Source organism: Hyla sarda, chromosome 2 (assembly GCF_029499605.1).
Source record: "Hyla sarda isolate aHylSar1 chromosome 2, aHylSar1.hap1, whole genome shotgun sequence".
In the NCBI taxonomy this organism is placed as follows: Eukaryota; Metazoa; Chordata; class Amphibia; order Anura; family Hylidae; genus Hyla; species Hyla sarda.
Window position 1 is genome coordinate 399,253,695 of NC_079190.1, and position 18,814 is coordinate 399,272,508.

The window sequence follows — 18,814 nt, forward strand, 5'->3', positions numbered from 1 at the left end:
AAATTTATACAATGTCCTGTGTCTTTTTAGATGCATTATGATACCTTCTGTTTTTCATTTTTGTTAAAGGGGTACTCCGGTGGAAAACTTATTTATTTATTTTTTTATCAACTGGTGCCAGAAAGTTAAACAGATTTGTAAATTACTTCTATTAAAAAATCTTAATCCTTCCAGTACTTATTAGCTGCTGAATATTAAAGAGGAAATTATTTTCTTTTTGGAACACAGACATCATGAGCACAGTGCTCTCTGCTGACACCTCTGTCCATTTTAAGAACTGTCCAGAGTAGGAGAAAATCCTCATAGAAAACATATGTTGCTCTGGACAGTTCCTAAAATGGACAGAGATGTCAGCAGAGAGCACTGTGGTCACGATCTCAGCAGAGAACACTGTGTTCCAAAAACAAAAGAATTTCCTCTGTAGTATTCAGCAGCTAGTAAGTACTGGAAGGATTAAGATTTTTTAATAGAAGCTATTTACAAATCTGTTTAACTTTTTGGCACTAGTTGATTTAAAAAAAAATAAAAAAATTCCTCCGGACTCCGGAGTACCCCTTTAAGGCCCTACCACCCAGCATACAGTAAATACATACAGTAAGTCGCATTCCTCTGCTTAACAGATAGCCAGGGGTGTAACTATAAGGGGTGCAGAGGTAGCAGTTGCACCGGGACACTGGTGCCTCAGGGGGCCCCAAGGCACATCTGCCCCATAAGAGAACGGTATTATAACTGGCACATGGGGCCCTGCTGCAGATCTGCATTGTGGCTCAGAAGCTACAAGTTAGGCTAGGTTCAGACTACGGGATTTCCGTCTGCAATTCCGCTTTGAAATTGCAGGTGGAAATTCCGCTTGCTAAAATGTATAGTGTTTTTGTTTCCGTTCACAAATTCACACTTCGGAATTTGTGAAGCAGAATTTGTGAACGGAAAATCCGCTTGGAAATTTCCGCCTGAAGAATGGCGTAGCTCTTTCTTCAGGCGGAAATCCGCGCGGAACACATTGCAGTCTATTGGAGACTGCAATGTCCGTGCGGTCCTAGCGCCGACTGATTCAGTCAGTGCTGGCCGCACTCTGAATCTCCGGGCGGAAATTTTCTGCCCAGAAATTCCGTAGTCTGAACCTAGCCTTACGCCTATGCAGATGGCTAAGAGTTAAGTCCCAGGCTTCCATAATAAAAGACTAATCAACAGTAAAGTACGGTAAGTCATACTGCAGCCTAACACATTGCTAACAGAGTGAAGTAAGGCACTACTTCTCGGATTCTACAGCTATGCACACCTTTACATGTTTATCACTTTATTCCAATGTCTAGTTATGTGTCATCTGACCACATTTTGTAGTCCTATGTTGTGACTTCCACTCTTGTCATACTTTATAAAGTGCAATAAAAAGTTATTGAAAATAATGTCAAGTAAGTCACACTCCTGTTTAACGTATAGTAAACTAAGCCACACCACTGCATAATACAGTGCAAACATATAGCAAATAAACAGTTCTGATTACCAAATACTAAATCACATCTGCTAAACACACAGATTTTTAGGTATAGAAGATCAAAAAAATTCCATATTCCAGGAGATCAGAAATATAATTGAAGGTGAGTGGTATGCACACTCATCTTGTTGTGTTGTGGCACCTTACACCACACTGGTGCACAAGTCATCCAGGATCAGCCTGTGTCCGACTGCAACCCAAGGAACTTGAGGCGGTAATAGCAATCAAAGAAACAGATCCTAAGGGTCTAAGGGAAGACCCTAAGGGAAGCCTTAGGAAACAGGAAGATCCTCGGGAGCCTTGAAAAGTGATTGGACGTCTGGAGATGGCGCTTCTGGCTGTGAAGGCAAAATCTATATCTATACCTAAAATAAATGACAAGGCTCAGTGATAGGAAACAGGGTGGATATTAATGTTACGTATTCTGATTGGGTGACGACTGTTACTAGAGGGGTACCACAGGGGTCAGTCTTGGGTCCTATTCTATTTAATATATTTATTAATGTAGAGGGGTTAAATAATAAAGTAGCAATCTTTGCAGATGTTACTAAACTCTGTAAAGCGGTAAACACTATAGAGGACAGTGCACTGTTACAAATGGATCTGGATAGGTTTGGGCTTGGAAGTGGCAGATGAGGTAAACACTGATAAATGTAAGGTAATGCACATGGGGAGGAAAAATCCAGGCTGGGATTATGTATTAAATGGGAGAACACTTGGGACGACTGACGTGGAAAAGGACTTGGGAGTCTTAGTTAACAGTGAAAGTTCAATGAGAAAGGATAGCACCGGCACCTCCACTACAAGTAATCCCACTGGTCACTCGGATTAGTTGCCAGATTTCACGCACCTCCCCAGGAGACCCCTATCCTCTCTACCCTGCCCGCTGAACATATGTCGATGCACCGTATCCTGCAATAAAGACCCCTGGATGGTGAGTGCTGGCTACTATATTTCTTCATTGAACAGTTAGTTAACGGTAAATTTAGCTGTATTGACCAGTGTCGGGCAGCTAATGCCAAGGCAAATAAAATCATGGGGTCCATCAATAGGGGCATAGATGCCCACGACAAGGAAATAATTCTACCGCTGTACAAATCACTAGTCAGACCACACATAGAATACTGTGTACAGTACTGGGCACCAATGTACAAGAAAGATATAGTGGACTGGAGAGGGTTCAAAGACGGGGAATGGGAGGACTACAATACCCAGAAAGATTATCAGAATTAGGGTTATTTAGTTTAGAAAAAAGAAGGCTTAGGGGAGACCTAATAACTATGTATAAATATATCAGGGGACAGTACAGAGATCTCTCCCATGATCTATTTATACCCAGGACTGTATCTATAACAAGGGGGCATCCTCTACGTCTTGAGGAAAGAAGGTTTCTACACCAGCACAGACGGGGGTTCTTTACTGTAAGAGCAGTGAGGCTGTGGAATTCTCTGCCTGAAGAGGTGGTCATGGTGAACTCTGTAAAAAAGTTCAAAAGGGTCTGGATGCATTTATAGAGCGTAATAACATTACTGGTCATGTATACTAGATTTATAGGGACAGAACGTTGATCCAGGGATTTATTCTGTTGCCATATTTGGAGTCGGGAAGGAATTTTTACCTCTAGTATGAGGGTTTTTTGCCTTCCTCTGGATCAACTCAGTAGGGACTCATTAGGGGTATAGGTTGAACTTGATGGACTCTGGTCTTTTTTCAACCTTATTAACTATGTATCTATATGTATAAAAGAACAAAGGTTTATTAAGTTGGACAACGCTGTTTTCAAGGGCTCCACTTTCTTCGCCAGGTTTGACCATATCTTGTCCGGAATTTCAGGTATAAATATAGGGGGGGGGGGGGGGGGGGGGAAAGATTTATCAAACCTGTCCAGAGGAAAAGTTGCTGAGTTGCCCATAGCAACCAATCAGATCGCTTCTTTCATTTTTGAAAAGGCCTCTGCAAAATGAAAGAAGCGATCTGATTGGTTGCTATGGGCAACTCAGACACTTTTCCTCTGGACAGGTTTGGATAAATCTCCCCCATATATTTTAACTCCACAGCTAGGAGCACCATTTCTAGACATACGTACACTTTTCAAGGCTCCAGAGGATCTTCCAGTTTCCTGAGGCTTCACCGAGCGTCTGTTCCTTTGAAACACACAGCTGTGGTGTGGTACATCGGTCTTTATCCTGTCATATGCTTAAAGCTGCCAACATTTTATTCAAGGGCATTTTGTGCTAGTTTATGACTATGTTTCTGAAGACCGTTACAGAATAGAGACGGTTACAAAATAAATCAGGAGCCTAAAATCTGCATGGAATTAAAAGCATTCAGGCATGTACTGGCCAACTCTACAGCCAGAAGTCTATGTACAGTCAGAGGATTCAGCAGGCAGAGCAGTCACCATACAATGACTCTCAATTATCATTGGAGCACAGCGGTAGAAGATTCCAGCATACTGTTCCCTAGGGTACCGGGTTGTCTCCTGACAGAACATTAAAGGGGTACTCCACTGTCCCAGCGTTCAGAACATTTAGTTCCGAACACAATGTTGGCTGCGGGGTCGTGATGTCACGCCCACTCAGTGCAAGTCTATGGGAGGGGGCGTATGCCCCCTCCCATAGACTTGCATTGAGGGGGCGTGGCCATGACGTCATGACCCCGCAGCCCACACCCAGCGTTCGGAACTAAATCCTCCGAATGCTGTGGCAGTGGAATATCCCTTTAAGACTACTGGAGTGCGGACCAGCGTAGAACTGAAGCTCCCCTTCCTTTTCCGCTGCAGTCAATTTAGGCCATTAATAAAGGTTTTAGTAATAGTGCATAACTCTACAGTCAAGTATAATACACATATGTCATATAAATAGAGGAATCTAGACGGAAGAAGGTCCAATGGTGACCATATGAGGAACTAATCCAATATGAATGTATATAATTTGTAATGGGGAGGTTGGGCAATTATAGCAGATACATACTGCACAAAAGATATTCCACATCCTATTTAGGAATGGCCAAAATACATATGGGGGGGGGGAATTTATTATACATTTACGCCTGCCTTCAGGTGCAAGAAACACACTATTATTTATACAAACCCCACTTTATTTTTCTGGGCTAGAAGTAGGTGGGGCTTAGCAAAAGAGGGCGGGGGCTTAAATGCTCCGCTAGATTGACATATAAAACATGCATATTATGTGCAGAATTGTTTTAGGGCACATTACTACACAAGCTTGAGCATTTTTGGAGATTTTACAACTAATGACTGTAACACTTTAAACCTGATTAAAGAAATACAGAGAATAAAAATCCAATCCATTTACCTTATCCAGTTTTACATCACCATGTTGGCTGCACCTGTAGATGACAAATGGTATCAATCAGCATTTTTATTTCATGGATACCTAAATCACAGTGTATGGCATTAGGGTAGTCAAAAAACAAGCATTTCTTGCCATTTTTGTAGCCATAACAAAAAAAACAAGAAAAAAAAAAAAAAGTTCACATTGATATAAACAGGTTAAAAAAAAAAAAACTGTTCTGAATATTAATGCAAATGAAGATCAGTTACATGAATCGAGTTGTTTCTCCAGTAAATGTACATATTTCTACACATTAATGAAAAGTCTACATACACAGTAGGGGGGGATTTATCAACCAATGTATATGTAACTGGACTATGGGGGTCAAAAAAATAAAAAAATAAACCATTCTGGGCAACAATTGTGAATTTGTATGCCTTGCTCAAGAAGTAAGCGAGGCTTAGCATACAATCGGTGGGACTTCAGGGCCTGCCCCTTTTAACTAGAGATGAGCGAATTTACAGTAAATTTGATTCGTCACGAACTTCTCGGCTCGGCAGTTGATGACTTATCCTGCATAAATTAGTTCAGCTTTCAGGTGCTCCGTTGGGCTGGAAAAGGTGGATACAATCCTAGGAAAGAGTCTCCTAGGTCTGTATCCACCTTTTCCAGCCCACAGGAGCACTGGAAAGCTGAACTAATTTATGCAGGATAAGTCATCAACTGCGGAGCCGAGAAGTTCGTGACAAATCGAATTTACTGTAAATTCGCTCATCTCTACTTTTAACAAATATGGCTAATCTAAAGCCAGTAGGATTTTTACTAAAAACCAGCTTGTTAAAAATGGTCTAAGTAAATCCCCCAAGTGTTTTTGGTCTTACAGGACTTAAAATACACCAGAAATAAGCATATTCTAAATGTCAAAACTTAAAAATTGAACCATGTTTTTTTTTACAAGCATTTATAAACTTTGAAGGGACCCTTTAAGCTAACCATGGCTTGTTGGGCCAAACACTCTCTCTACACAGACTCTGGCGGTGGCTTATCACCCCAAGAACTTCTATCAGGGGACAGTATGGAGGCCACTATACAGTACATATTAGGTGGGCAGCCTATTCCACTAAAATCAGCGGGGTTATCCCACAAGTATCTAATGTGTATGACCAACTTTAGAGTCTGTGATATCGAGTGTTATGAATCAAAGAAATGACATTGGAAAGGCTAGTCAGGAGGAGTTTAACAATAACATCTACCCATTATAAATGGAAAACTTAAACTGAAAAATAACATAAAATATACATAGAGAACACATAGGGGGAGATTTATCAAAACCTGTGCAGAGGAAGAGTGGTGCAGTTGCCCATAGCAACCAATCAGCTTGCTTCTTTCATTTTCCACAGGCCTCTAAAGAGGCCTGTGGAAAATGAAAGAAGCAAGCTGATTGGTTGCTATGGGCAACTGCACCACTCTTCCTCTGCACAGGTTTTGATAAATCTCCCCCATAGCGCCTACTTTGGTGTCCTTTGACTCTATGCAGGAGTAGTAAAGAAAGCTGAACACCATTTTCAGCAGTACCAGAGGCATGAAGAAGTTCTGTTGCAATGAGAATTATCAGAATTTCAGGTGCCTTGCTACAGCATACCAAATATCAGATATAATAACTGGAATATTTTATGTATATTTCTTTATCTGTCCTGTGCTGGCCTGAGTCTATCCGTTTTGTGACAACCCTCTGAGCAGCGCCTACAAGGCCGTTCTTTTTTTCCTGGTACCTGCTATGTTCATCTGTAAGTGTTATTATTATAAAACATAAATGGAATTTTTAATAGCAACAATTAATGAGCAATTATTGGTTGTAATTGTCTTTGCTGTTGCCATGTGTCCTGAAGTGACTCTACTTACTATGAATATACGAGGGGAAGGGTAAACCTGCGCCTGAAGAGTACAGTAATGATACATTGCAGCTCTATGTAGGAGCTAAATCTAATATGATTACTTGTATAATACATAAAGTCATCAGCACATATACTGTATATATATATATATATATATATATATATATATATATATATATGAAATACAAAGGTAACCCCTTGTCAATGGCTTTTTATAGTTAAGTCTTCTTGAAATGGTGCTATGCCCAGCTGACCACGCAGCTACTGCCAGATAAGAAGAAAGGTTTAATCTAAAACAATGCAACGCATTTCACCGCGCATGCTGTCAGGCAGCTGCTGCCAAGGCAAATAAAATCATGGGGTGCATCAATAGGGGCATAGATGCCCAGGAAATAATTCTACCCCTGTACAAATCACTAGTCAGACCACATATAGAATATTGTGGACAGTACTGGGCACCAGTGTACAAGAAAGATATAGTGGAGCTGGAGAGGGTTCAAAGACGGGCAACCAGGGTAGTACGGGGAATGGGAGGACTACAATACCCAGAAAGATTATCAGCATTAGGGTTATTTAGCTTAGAAAAAAGAAGGCTTAGGGGAGACCTAATAACTATGTATAAATATATCAGGGGACCTTACAGAGATCTCTCCCATGATCTATTTATACCCAGGACTGTATCTATAACAAGGGGGCATCCTCTACGTCTTGAGGAAAGAAGGTTTGTACACCAGCACAGATGGGGGTTCTTTACTGTAAGAGCAGTGAGACTGTGGAATTCTCTCCCGGAGGAGGTGGTCATGGTGAACTCTGTAAAAGAGTTCAAAAGGGGCCTGGATGGATTCTTGGAGAGTAATTACATTACAGGTTATGGATACTAGGTTTACTTTTTGTTTGAAAAAACCTTTTATATAATGTAGGTAACACCATTATATATTTATCTGTAATATACATTGGTTAAACAAATTGTATATTTTTGGGTGAAACATTGCTGTCCCTGTAGCTATTGCCTGTGTGTCTCTCTGTGGACAAAAAATAAAGGAAGTGTAGGCAGGACAAGCAGGGCTCTGTGCAGGCTCCTGGGTTGTCAATCATTCTGCTGTGTAAGCCAAGAGCATGTCATAGAGCCTCAGTGCACAGAACCCTGCTTGTCCTCGGTGTACAGAGCCCTGCTTGTCCTCGGTGTACAGAGCCCTTTTTGTCCTCACTGCACAGAGCCCTGCTTGTCCTCAGTGTACAGAGCCCTGCTTGTCCTCAGTGCAAAGAGCCCTGCTTATCCTAAGTGTACACAGCCATGCTTGTCCTCAGTGTAAAGAGCCCTGCTTGTCCTCGGTGTACAGAGCCCTGTTTGTCCTCACTGCACAGAGCCTTGCTTGCTCTCAGTGTACAGAGCCCTGCTTGTCCTCACTGTACAGAGCCCTGCTTATCCTCAGTGAACATAGCCCTGCTTGTCCTCGGTGTACAGAGCCCTGCTTGTCCTCAGTGTACAGAGCCCTGCTTGTCCTCAGTGTACAGAGCCCTGCTTGTCCTCAGTGTACAGAGCCCTGCTTGTCCTCAGTGTACAGAGCCCTTTTTGTCCTCAGTGTACAGAGCCCTTTTTGTCCTCACTGCACATAGCCCTGCTTGTCCTCAGTGTACAGAGCCCTGCTTGTGCTCAGTGTACAGAGCCCTTTTTGTCCTCACTGCACAGAGCCTTGCTTGCTCTCAGTGTACAGAGCCCTGCTTGTCCTCACTGTACAGAGCCCTGCTTATCCTCAGTGAACATAGCCCTGCTTGTCCTCGGTGTACAGAGCCCTGCTTGTCCTCGGTGTACAGAGCCCTGCTTGTCCTCAGTGTACAGAGCCCTGATTGTCCTCAGTGTACAGAGTCCTGCTTGTCCTCAGTGTACAGAGCCCTGCTTGTCCTCAGTGTACAGAGCCCTGCTTGTCCTCAGTGTACAGAGCCCTGCTTGTCCTCAGTGTACAGAGCCCTGCTTGTCCTCAGTGTACAGAGCCCTGCTTGTCCTCAGTGTACAGAGCCCTGCTTGTCCTCAGTGTACAGAGCCCTTTTTGTCCTCACTGCACAGAGCCCTGCTTGTCCTCAGTGTACAGAGCCCTGCTTGTCCTCAGTGCAAAGAGCCCTGCTTATCCTCAGTGTGCACAGCCATGCTTGTCCTCAGTGTACAGAGCCCTGCTTGTCCTCAGTGTACAGAGCCCTGCTTGTCCTCAGTGTACAGAGCCCTGCTTGTGCTCAGTGCACAGAGCCCTGCTTGTGCTCAGTGTACAGAGCCCTGCTTGTGCTCAGTGTACAGAGCCCTGCTTGTGCTCAGTGTACAGAGCCCCGCTTGATCTCAGTGTACAGAGCTCCGCTTGCTCTCAGTGTACAGAGCCCCACTTGTCCTCAGTGTACAGAGCCCTGCTTGTGCTCAGTGTACAGAGCCCTGCTTGTCCTCAGTGTACAGAGCCCTGCTTGTCCTCAGTGTACAGAGCCCTGCTTGTCCTCAGTGTACAGAGCCATTCTTGTCCTCAGTGTACAGAGCCCTGCTTGTCCTCAGTGTACAGAGCCTTGCTTGTCCTCAGTGTACAGAGCCCTGCTTGTCCTCAGTGTACAGAGCCCTGCTTGTCCTCAGTGTACAGAGCCCTGCTTGTCCTCAGTGTACAGAGCCCTGCGTGTCCTCAGTGTACAGAGCCCTGCTTGTCCTGCCCACACTTCCTGTATTTTGTCTCCACACAGGTGATAGCAACATGGACAAGACAGCATTTTTTCGACCAATAAACACACAATATTTAACCAATGTATATTACAAATATACTTATAATGTTATTGTCTACATTAAATTAAAATATTTTGCAAATGACAGGTATACTTTGATGGGTTAAATGTGGGTAAAAACAGAATAAAGAAAAATGCAATAGGATAAACCTCTGTATTATAATATGTGGTTGTCAACTATGAATTTAGGGCAGCTATAGCTGGAGATGTCCTGTATCCATCCATTGAATGTAATGAGCTTGTAAGAATGGCAGAAGCCCTATAGCACTGTACATCAAGTAAATTGAAACCAGCAGATAATACAGTTCATGCTTGAGCATGTTCCTATGAAAAGACATGAGCATTGCTTGGAGATAACATAGTAGAAGGAGACGTCTTGATCTTGTAGCTTAGTTAGTGACCTTTCCAGTCATATTCAATATGCCCAGCAATGTCAATCACGTTGGGTACACTGGATTACTACTTCTTTATATCCAAAGAATAATCTAATATACTTTATTTGTTGCTGCTTTTATCTAATGCACTTTAAATGGGATTTTAAACTGTCAGGGATACATTCATGTATGACACAAATAAGAAATGGCATTACATGTAAAAAATAAATACCGTATATACTCGAGTATAAGCTGACCCGAATATAAGCCGAGGCCCCTAATTTCACCCCAAAAACCCAGGAAAAGTTATTGACTCGACTATAAGCCTAGGGTAGGAAATACATCATCCCCCCATGTAATCATCCAGACCTCCCGTCATCATCCCCCCCCTTCATCATCACCGCCTGTCAATCCCTTCATCAGTGGTCTTCAACCTACGGACCTCCAGATGTTGCAAAACTGCAACTCCCAGCATGCCCGGACAGCCATCGGCTGTCCGGGCATGCTGGGAGTTGTAGTTTTGAAACCTCTGGAGGTCCGCAGGTTGAAGACTACTGCGGCCTTCGTCATCATCCAGACCCCCCCACCCCCCTGTAGTTTTCTACTTGCCTCCCCTCAGTGGGAAGGAAGGGGGAGCTGGTCCGGGCCCTCTATGCTGCAGGTGGGGAGGGTAAGTCATTCCGGGCTGTCCATTTTCACCAGGGGCCCCTCTTCTCTGCGCTCCGGGCCTGCCCCGGACTAGTGACGTTGCCTTGACGACGCACAGCGACGTTCATACGCAGGCTGTGAATGAACGTCCCTGTGCGTCGTCGTCAAGGCAATGTCACTAGTCCGGGGCAGGCCCGGAGCGCGGAGAAGAGGGGCCCCTGGTGAAAATGGACAGCCCAGAACGAACCCTCCGCACAAGACGGTCCCTGCAGCATAGATGGCCTGGACCAGCTCCCCCTTCCTTCCCACAAGGGGAGGTGAGTAGAAAACTAAAGGAGGGGGGGTCTGGATGATGACGAAGGCCGCAGTGGTCTTCAACCTGCGGACCTCCAGAGGTTTCAAAACTACAACCCCCAGCATGCCCGGGCATACTGGGAGTTGTAGTTTTGCAACAACTGGAGGTCCGCAAATTGAAGACCACTGAGAAGGGATTGACGGGCAGAGAGTGCACTCGAGTATAAGCCGAGGGGGGCGTTTTCAGCACGAAAAATCGTGCTGAAAAACTCGGCTTATACTCGAGTATATACGGTAGTAATGTAGTGAATTAAAATAGGCCAAGATAATGAGGGTGAGAGCTTTATGCATATATAACCATAAGTGTATACAGACAAATGCACTGTTCTCACAACCTGCAGGTTCTCACAAATAGGTTTCTGTGGTGCTCTATTGTTCTCCCATAAACCTCTAAATGTTATACTAAGGCAAACAGAAGTCTTTATCTGGCACCAGACAGACACCACATGATGAAGCTACTTTAACCTAGTAGTGTTTCGAAGTGAAAAAATTTAATATGGTACCATATGGACCCCCATGGCACTCTCAATATCCAACTGTCATTTATTACTATGTTTAGGATAATGACATATATAGGGTTTTTGGAAAAATGCTGCAGCCAGTGACAATGGGGGTCATTTACTAATGTGATTTTGGGGTTTTGCGCCCAAATTGTATCACACACTTCATGCTCCAGAATTGGCGACCAAAAAATCCAATGAACCAAACCAAGTCCCCATTTTACGCAGAAAACCTAAGAAGGGAACGTGGCCTCTGGAGAATAAGGGCGTGGCCCCGACAATAAAAAAAATCTCAACATATTTACTAATGTTCCCACATAAAATGTGGTGGATTTGAGCTCTGGAAAACACCACAGCTTAGAGCAGTTGTAAAAAAAAAAAAAGCAAAACATTTTTTGCCCTGAAACTACCCTCAAACTAGCTTATGGAAGGAAATGAGGAATTATTCTTAGCACCACCAGGTAAAAATCCAACCCTTCTAATCTTCAATTTTCACCACAAACCCTAGGGACTGTTTCTACAGACATCAAATTGGCTTCAGATCTTGTCAAGACTGGTAACATCTACCTTGCCCTGTTTTGGAAATACATCACTTTTTAGTTGATGACCAGTGGGATGGTGCTCAGTCCATCAAATCAGGATGGTCCGACCATGTAAAACCGCTGCAGTACTATGACCTATGACAGATAGCTACCAGAGTTACTTATAGTCTAGCCTCCACTGTTCGTTCATGGTTGTCAACAATTTTAAAGGGGTATTCATGGAAAAAACTTTTTTTTATATCAACTGGATCCAGAAAGTTAAACAGATTTGTAAATTACTTTGATTAAAAAAATCTTAATCCTTTCAATAATTATCAGCTGCTGAAGTTGAGTTGTTGTTTTCTGTCTGGCAACAGTGCTCTCTGCTGACATCTCTGCTTGTCTCGGGAACTGCACAGAGTAGAATAGGTTTGCTATGGGGATTTGCTTCTAAACTGGGCGGTTCCCAAGACACGTGTCATCAGAGAGCACTTAGACAGAAAAGAACAACTCAACTTCAGAAGCTCATAAGTACTGAAAGGATAAAGATTTTTTAATAGAAGTCATTTACAAATCTGTTTAACTTTCTGGAGCCAGTTGATATATATAAAAAAAATGTTTTTCCTGCATAACCCCTTTAAGTTCTTACAATAATTTCTGGATTTTAAAATACATAAACAATGTGTATTCATAGATATAGAAATCCTTTTTTTTCTAAATACCAAGTCAAACACTACACACATAGAAAGAGACTCGCTATACAGAACTCTGGTCATCAAATACTCTGCTGCCAACAAAATACAAAAGGCACAATATATTAATATCAATGTGTCACATCCATCCACAACATAAAATGGACAATTAATAATGTATTATTGACTTGAATTATGCATCAGGGCAGACTTTGTCACACACCATAAATTAGTGCCCAAATCAATCAATGTCAGGATAATATTCTAAACAATGAATTTTTCATGGTGTATACCCAATAACAACGTATGGTATGTAACATAGTACAGATCGGTATACACTGCTTTACAAAACTAAGGCCTGGTGCCTAGTGCTAGCTATCAACAATTCAGAAAGATATTGTCTATTTTATTGCTAGTTAAATGTTAAAGGGGTATTCCAAGCAAAACCTTTTTTTATATATATATCAACTGGCTCCGGAAAGTTAAACAGATTTGTAAATTACTTCTATTAAAAAATCTTAATCCTTCCAATAGTTATTAGCTTCTGAAGTTTTCTGTCTAACTGCTCAATGATGATGTCACGTCCCGGTAGCTGTGCATGATGGGAGAATATCCCCATAGGAACTGCACAGCTCCCGAGACGTGAGTCATCAGAGAGTAGTTAGACAGAAAACAACAACTCAACTTCAGAAGCTAATAACTATTGGAAGGATTAAGATTTTTTAATAGAATTAATTTACAAATCTGTTTAACTTTCCGGAGCCAGTTGATACATAAAAAAAAAGTTTTGGCCTGGAATACCCCTTTAAGGCTCAGTTTCCATCTGTGTCATGGCTTCTGTTTATAATGAAAGCCAATATACTTTGCTGACTCATACAGTGGATACCAATGACACTCCAACTAATATCCAATCTGTAACCTTAAAGGAGTACTCCAGCGAAAGCTAACTTATCCCTTATACACAGGATAGGGGATAAGTAGCTGATCACGGAGGGGTCCGACTACTGGGACCCCCTGTGATCTTCGGGATGGGAGCCCACTCTCTCATTGATCAGCAAGTGTCGTCTACCGGTAGATGGCACCCGCTCCATTCATTTCTGTGGAAGCGCCGTCCATGTCCTAGTGCTGTATTCTGTACTCTTTTCGGCACTCCCATAGAAATGAATTGATCGCGTACTGTCTACTGCACGCACTCCTCACTGAGCGCCAGGTCCCCCCCCCCCCCCCCCCGCGATCAGCTACTTATCCCCGATCCTGTGGATTGGGGATTAATACATTTTTGACATAGTTCTGCTTTAACTTGTACTTTGCCAGATTTGAACCCAGGACCCCAGTCCTGCTGGGCGGTATACCGGTTCATATCGAATACCACATTTTTTTTCCTGCACGATATGAATTTTAACCCATAACGCAATACCGGTTTGGCCCCTCTCCCTCAGAAATTAATGAATTATCAGCCGCAGTGCGCTGTCCCCACATCGGGGAACTAATCATACGCTGTTCTGCCCCCCAATTAATTATCATCCCAGCGCTGCGCTGTCCCCATCGGGGTACTACTCACATATCACCCGCAAGTGCTGTCCTCCTCGTCCTCCTGTTTGTTGCAGCCACCGGCACTGACACTCTATACCAGTGGTCTTCAACCTCCAGATGTTGCAAAACTATAACTCCCAGCATGCCCGGACAGCCAACGACTGTCCGGGCATGCTGGGAGTTGTAGTTTTGCAACATCTGGAGGTCCGCAGGTTGAAGACCACTGCTCTATAATGTATCCCTATGCCCGGGCTGCAAAAGGTAAACAAAATAAACTTTAACTCACCTTCCCCGTCGGTCCGGACCTGCTTCCTAGTGAATGGAACGTCGGAAAGCCGTCAGCCTATCACGGGCCGCAGCGATGTTCTGCCTCGGCCGGTGATAGACTGAGCGAACTGTCAGCCGGCTTTTTACATGACAGTGGGCTCAGCCTATAACCGGTCGGCCGGTGATAGGCTGACGGCTCTCCGACGTTCACGTCCCCAGGAAGAGCGTAAGGCCGACGTCGGAACATGCGTTAAAGTTTATTCTTGTTTACCTTTTGCAGCCCGGGCATAGAGATATCGCACAGTATAGAGTGTCAGCGCCGGCGGCCTGCAACAAACAGCACGAGGATAAGGAGGGCAGTGCTTGCGGGTGACGTGAGTATTCACCCCGATGGGGACAGCGCAGCGCTGGGCTAATAATATTTTTTTTTTTTTGGGGGGGGGGGGGGGGGGGATACTGTTATATACCGTGGAACCGCCATAAGTTACAAAAATACCGCAATACACATATTTGGTCATACCAACCAGCCCTACAACAATGCTAAGGATTCCAGATGTTGGGGTCAAAATACTGATGTAAAATACTGATCAATTCTTTGTGATCATTTGTGACTCAAGTACCTCAAGTAGAGATGAGCGAACTTACAGTAAATTCGATTTCGTCACAAACTTCTCGGCTCGGCGGTTGCTGACTTTTCCTGCATAAATTAGTTCAGCTTTCCGGTGCTCCGGTGGGCTGGAAAAGGTGGATACAGTCCTAGGAAAGAGTCTCCTAGGACTGTATCCACCTTTTCCAGCCCACGGGAGAATCTGAAAGCTGAACTCATTTATGCAGGAAAAGTCATCAACTGCCGAGCCGAGAAGTTCGTGACGAATCAAATTTACTGTAAGTTCGCTCATCTCTAACCTCAAGTAAGAGAAAATAAGAACAAGAAAGTTTTAATAAACTAAGCCTTATAATGTATCTTTCTCACATTACATATTCCAGTTCATCCTGCACTGTAACATGATGCTGACAGATCAGACTACTTCTTCAATGTGACAGGTTCACTTTAACATTAATTTTTTTTTTTTTTACCACGTGGCATTAAAAAAAAAAAGTTTCGTTTTTTTTTTTTTTTTTTTTCTTTTCTTAGAAGGTCCTTGACATTAAAATAATACCACTCCTGAACCCCCGGCGATCAGCTGTAAAATGAGTGGGAACAAATGTTCAATTCCCTGCAGCTCCACCACAACGATAAATGTGAAAATAGGTTTTCTTTACCAGACAACCTCTTCACAACTATTTAATGAAATTACAAGAAGAAAAAAAAAAAAAGGAAACCAACATGATATAAGTATAGTGGTCCCTCAAGTTACAATATTAATTGGTTCCAGGACGACCATTGTATGTTGAAACCATTGTATGTTGAGACCAGAACTCTATCGAAACCTGGTAATTGGTTCTGAAGTCACCAAAATGTCATCCAAAAATAGGAAAAAGTGAGGATTAAAGAAAAATAAGTAGATAACTAATATAGATAAAGCAAATCCTTACATATAAAAGTAAGAAAGATCTGCTGGGAGCTGTAAATCACTGTCTATGTCAGTGTTTCCCAAGCAGGGAGCCTCCAGCTGGTGCAAAACTACAACTCCCAGCATGCCCGGACAGCCAAAGGCTGTCCGGGCATGCTGGGAGTTGTAGTTTTGCAACAGCTGGGGGCACCCTGCTTGGGAAACACTGGTCTATGTTGAGGACAGGATCTTCTTCGGGGTCCTGTACAGTACAGGCAATGTCCTAAAAAAGTAACATGGAGCCGCCCTCAACTGGTGTACAAAAGAACAGGTAACCCTGGTACAGGTAAAGTGTACTACCTCCCTGTAATACCTCCCTGCACTGTAGGGGGCGCTACCAGATATCAGTCAGTGCATACGCTTCAGTAATACAGACGTTTTACCAGTAAAATGCCCATTCTGATTGGTCAATTCTTCCGGCCATTGACACGTTGCACAGATCTGGACTGTCCGTACATTGTATGTTGAGTCTGGTTTCAACTTACAATGATCCAGAAAAGACCATTGTATGTTGGATTTTGAGGCCATTGTAAGTTGAGGGATCACTGCATAAATAAACATGAAAAGGTCAGTTTGCAGATAATGAATTTTTTTAAGATCTAGGCAACAACCAGAATTTTCCTTGTACTAGCATATTGTCTTTCTGCTATAATATAGCCAGGAGTGTACATTTCAGCTTCCGACCCATTTACTGGAGACAAAATGCGCCTAGCGTGGGGACAACATGCGCTCGAGCTGCCTAGCACAGTTTAGCACTTGAGTAGAATTACTCATGCCATGCTTGCCTAAGAGCAGATGTCTGAACAGAGTTATTAACATGTGTCTGCCTATAATCAGAGCCTGGACGCCTTTAAAATAGCATCTGCTTGCAAATTGGATACGGAGGAATTGAAGTTTATTAATGCTTTCCTTGTGTCTGTGCCAGAGCGTTCTATTTGTGGATGTATCCATTGTTATCTGATAAAATCACAGAGTTAGGCAGTATAAAGTCCAAAAAATACAAAGAATTTTCCCATGGTTCCCAACCTCTTGTATGTGTACCCCATGTATTTTGGGGGCACCATCCTAACACAAAGCATATTATAGCCTTAGGGGTATTTTGAGGTTGTTTTTATGAATAGGTGGTACTTTGCTTAGCAGTGATAAAAAAAGACTGTCTTACAGTACATCTAAGAGAGAAAATAAGTTAATAGGGGCAGATATACTCTTGCAAAAGGAAGCTTAAAGGGGTACTACCGTGCTGACAACTTATCCCCTATCTAAATGATAGGGGATAAGTTGCCTGATTGCGCGGGGTCCCGCCGCTGGGGACCCCGCGATCCCGAATGCAGCACCCCGCTCTCATTAGGCCCCGGAGCGAACATCCACTCCGGGTCTGATGACAGGGCCGGTGATCGTGACGTCACAGCTCCGCCCCCGTGTGACATCAAGCTCCGCCCCCTCAATGCAAGTCTATGGCAGGGGCGAGACAGCTGTCTCGCCCCCTGCCATAGACTTACATTGAGGGGGTGGGGCGTGACGTAACATGGGGGCGGAGCCGTGACGTCACGATATTCCGGCCCCCGTGATCGGCAGTCATCAGACCCAGAGCGATGTTCGCTCCGGGGCCTGATGAGAGCGGGGTGCTGCGTGCGAGATCGCGGGGGTCCCCAGCGGTGGGACTCGCGCGATAAGGCAACTTATCCCCTATGCTTTTCAGCACGGTAGTACCCCTTTAAAGTTCTTGATCTTAGTGCTGAGACCCACACGATCCAGGGAACAAAGGGTTGGGGGGGGGGGGGGGAGCACACGATAGAGTGATTCACTCGCCAGTTTCCAGCCATCTCTGTCCTGCAGGCCCAGAGACTAATAAACACCACTGAGAGCCAGAGAGTGGGGTGAGTACCAGATGCTTCTTAACCGCTTGTTCTCTTGATGGGTTTCTCAGCCCACGAACTGATCAAAACTTTTCACATGTGTCTGTGACATGTCAAATGGCAGGGACACTTTAAGAAGTAACAGTGTGCCAAAAATGCTCCAGAATTCTGGCACAAAATTACACTCCTGAAGGCCCCTTTTACACTATAAAAATACTTCCATTATGAACACCCGTTATAAAAAGCCTGGAAATCGGCAGTTATACGGTACAAAAGTTAGTGATTTTGTACCGGACGTATAAATGCCAATTTCCAGGCTTGTTATAACGGGCATTCATAATGGAAGTATTTTTATAGTGTGAAAGGGGCCTAAGCCAACTAACAGTTGGTCTAAATTTAAAGAGTACCTGTCATATCCCACAAAACAAAAAGTTATGTCACTAAGTACCTGATCATGTCCATATAATTATGTAAATAACTGATGTGTCTAGCACCTATATTTCTCTCCAATATACCTTCATTCTGTTGCTCACTTGATTTGTCATTTCCATGATCTTGAAAAATGTAGCTGCCAGAGATAGCCGAGTACAGGGTACAAGAATGCGTAACCCACCTCTCAATTCGAAATGGGTCTTGGGCCCCCATTCCATATCTGACACGTATCTCCTATCCTGAACCTTAGTTTACAAAAGAAAAAAAAAAAAAAAGAAGCCGGCGCTAGGACAGATTAGAAATGCGCCATCTTCATAGACAGCAATGCATTTCCCACCAGATTTCGATGAAAGAATGAACATGTTTGTTCTTTTGAGTCTGGGCTCTGGAATTTCCGCAGTGGAACATCCGCTCCAGATATTCTATAGAGTGAATGGTGCAGCAGAATCCCATTGAAAACAACGGAAGTCTGATGCACTGAATTTTCCACAACGAAACTCTGGAGCAGAATTCTGCTTGGAAAATATGCAATGTGAATGGGCCTTTAGGCTGCGGGATGGTTAGAAAGATGAAGCTTGAATGTACTGTATCACTGTGCTATACTTACACTCGGAGCTACCGAGCTTCTTTTTCCCTGAGTAACTACA

The 18,814-nt window shown here is 43.5% G+C and overlaps 1 protein-coding gene and 1 long non-coding RNA gene across 11 annotated transcripts in view; one reads left to right on the forward strand and one right to left on the reverse strand.

Moving 5' to 3' along the window:
- CDKL5 (cyclin dependent kinase like 5) overlaps positions 1 to 18,814 on the reverse strand; it is a 358,007-nt gene that overhangs the window by 269,770 nt on the left and 69,423 nt on the right. For all 10 annotated transcript variants that reach the window (XM_056558772.1, XM_056558769.1, XM_056558775.1 and 7 more), the window contains exon 2: positions 4,813 to 4,846. The gene's annotated coding sequence lies outside the window, so the exon portion shown is untranslated. The remainder of the gene's footprint in view (positions 1 to 4,812; positions 4,847 to 18,814) is intronic.
- LOC130356809 (uncharacterized) overlaps positions 1 to 18,814 on the forward strand; it is a 119,101-nt gene that overhangs the window by 33,851 nt on the left and 66,436 nt on the right. The gene's annotated exons all lie outside the window — the stretch shown is intronic.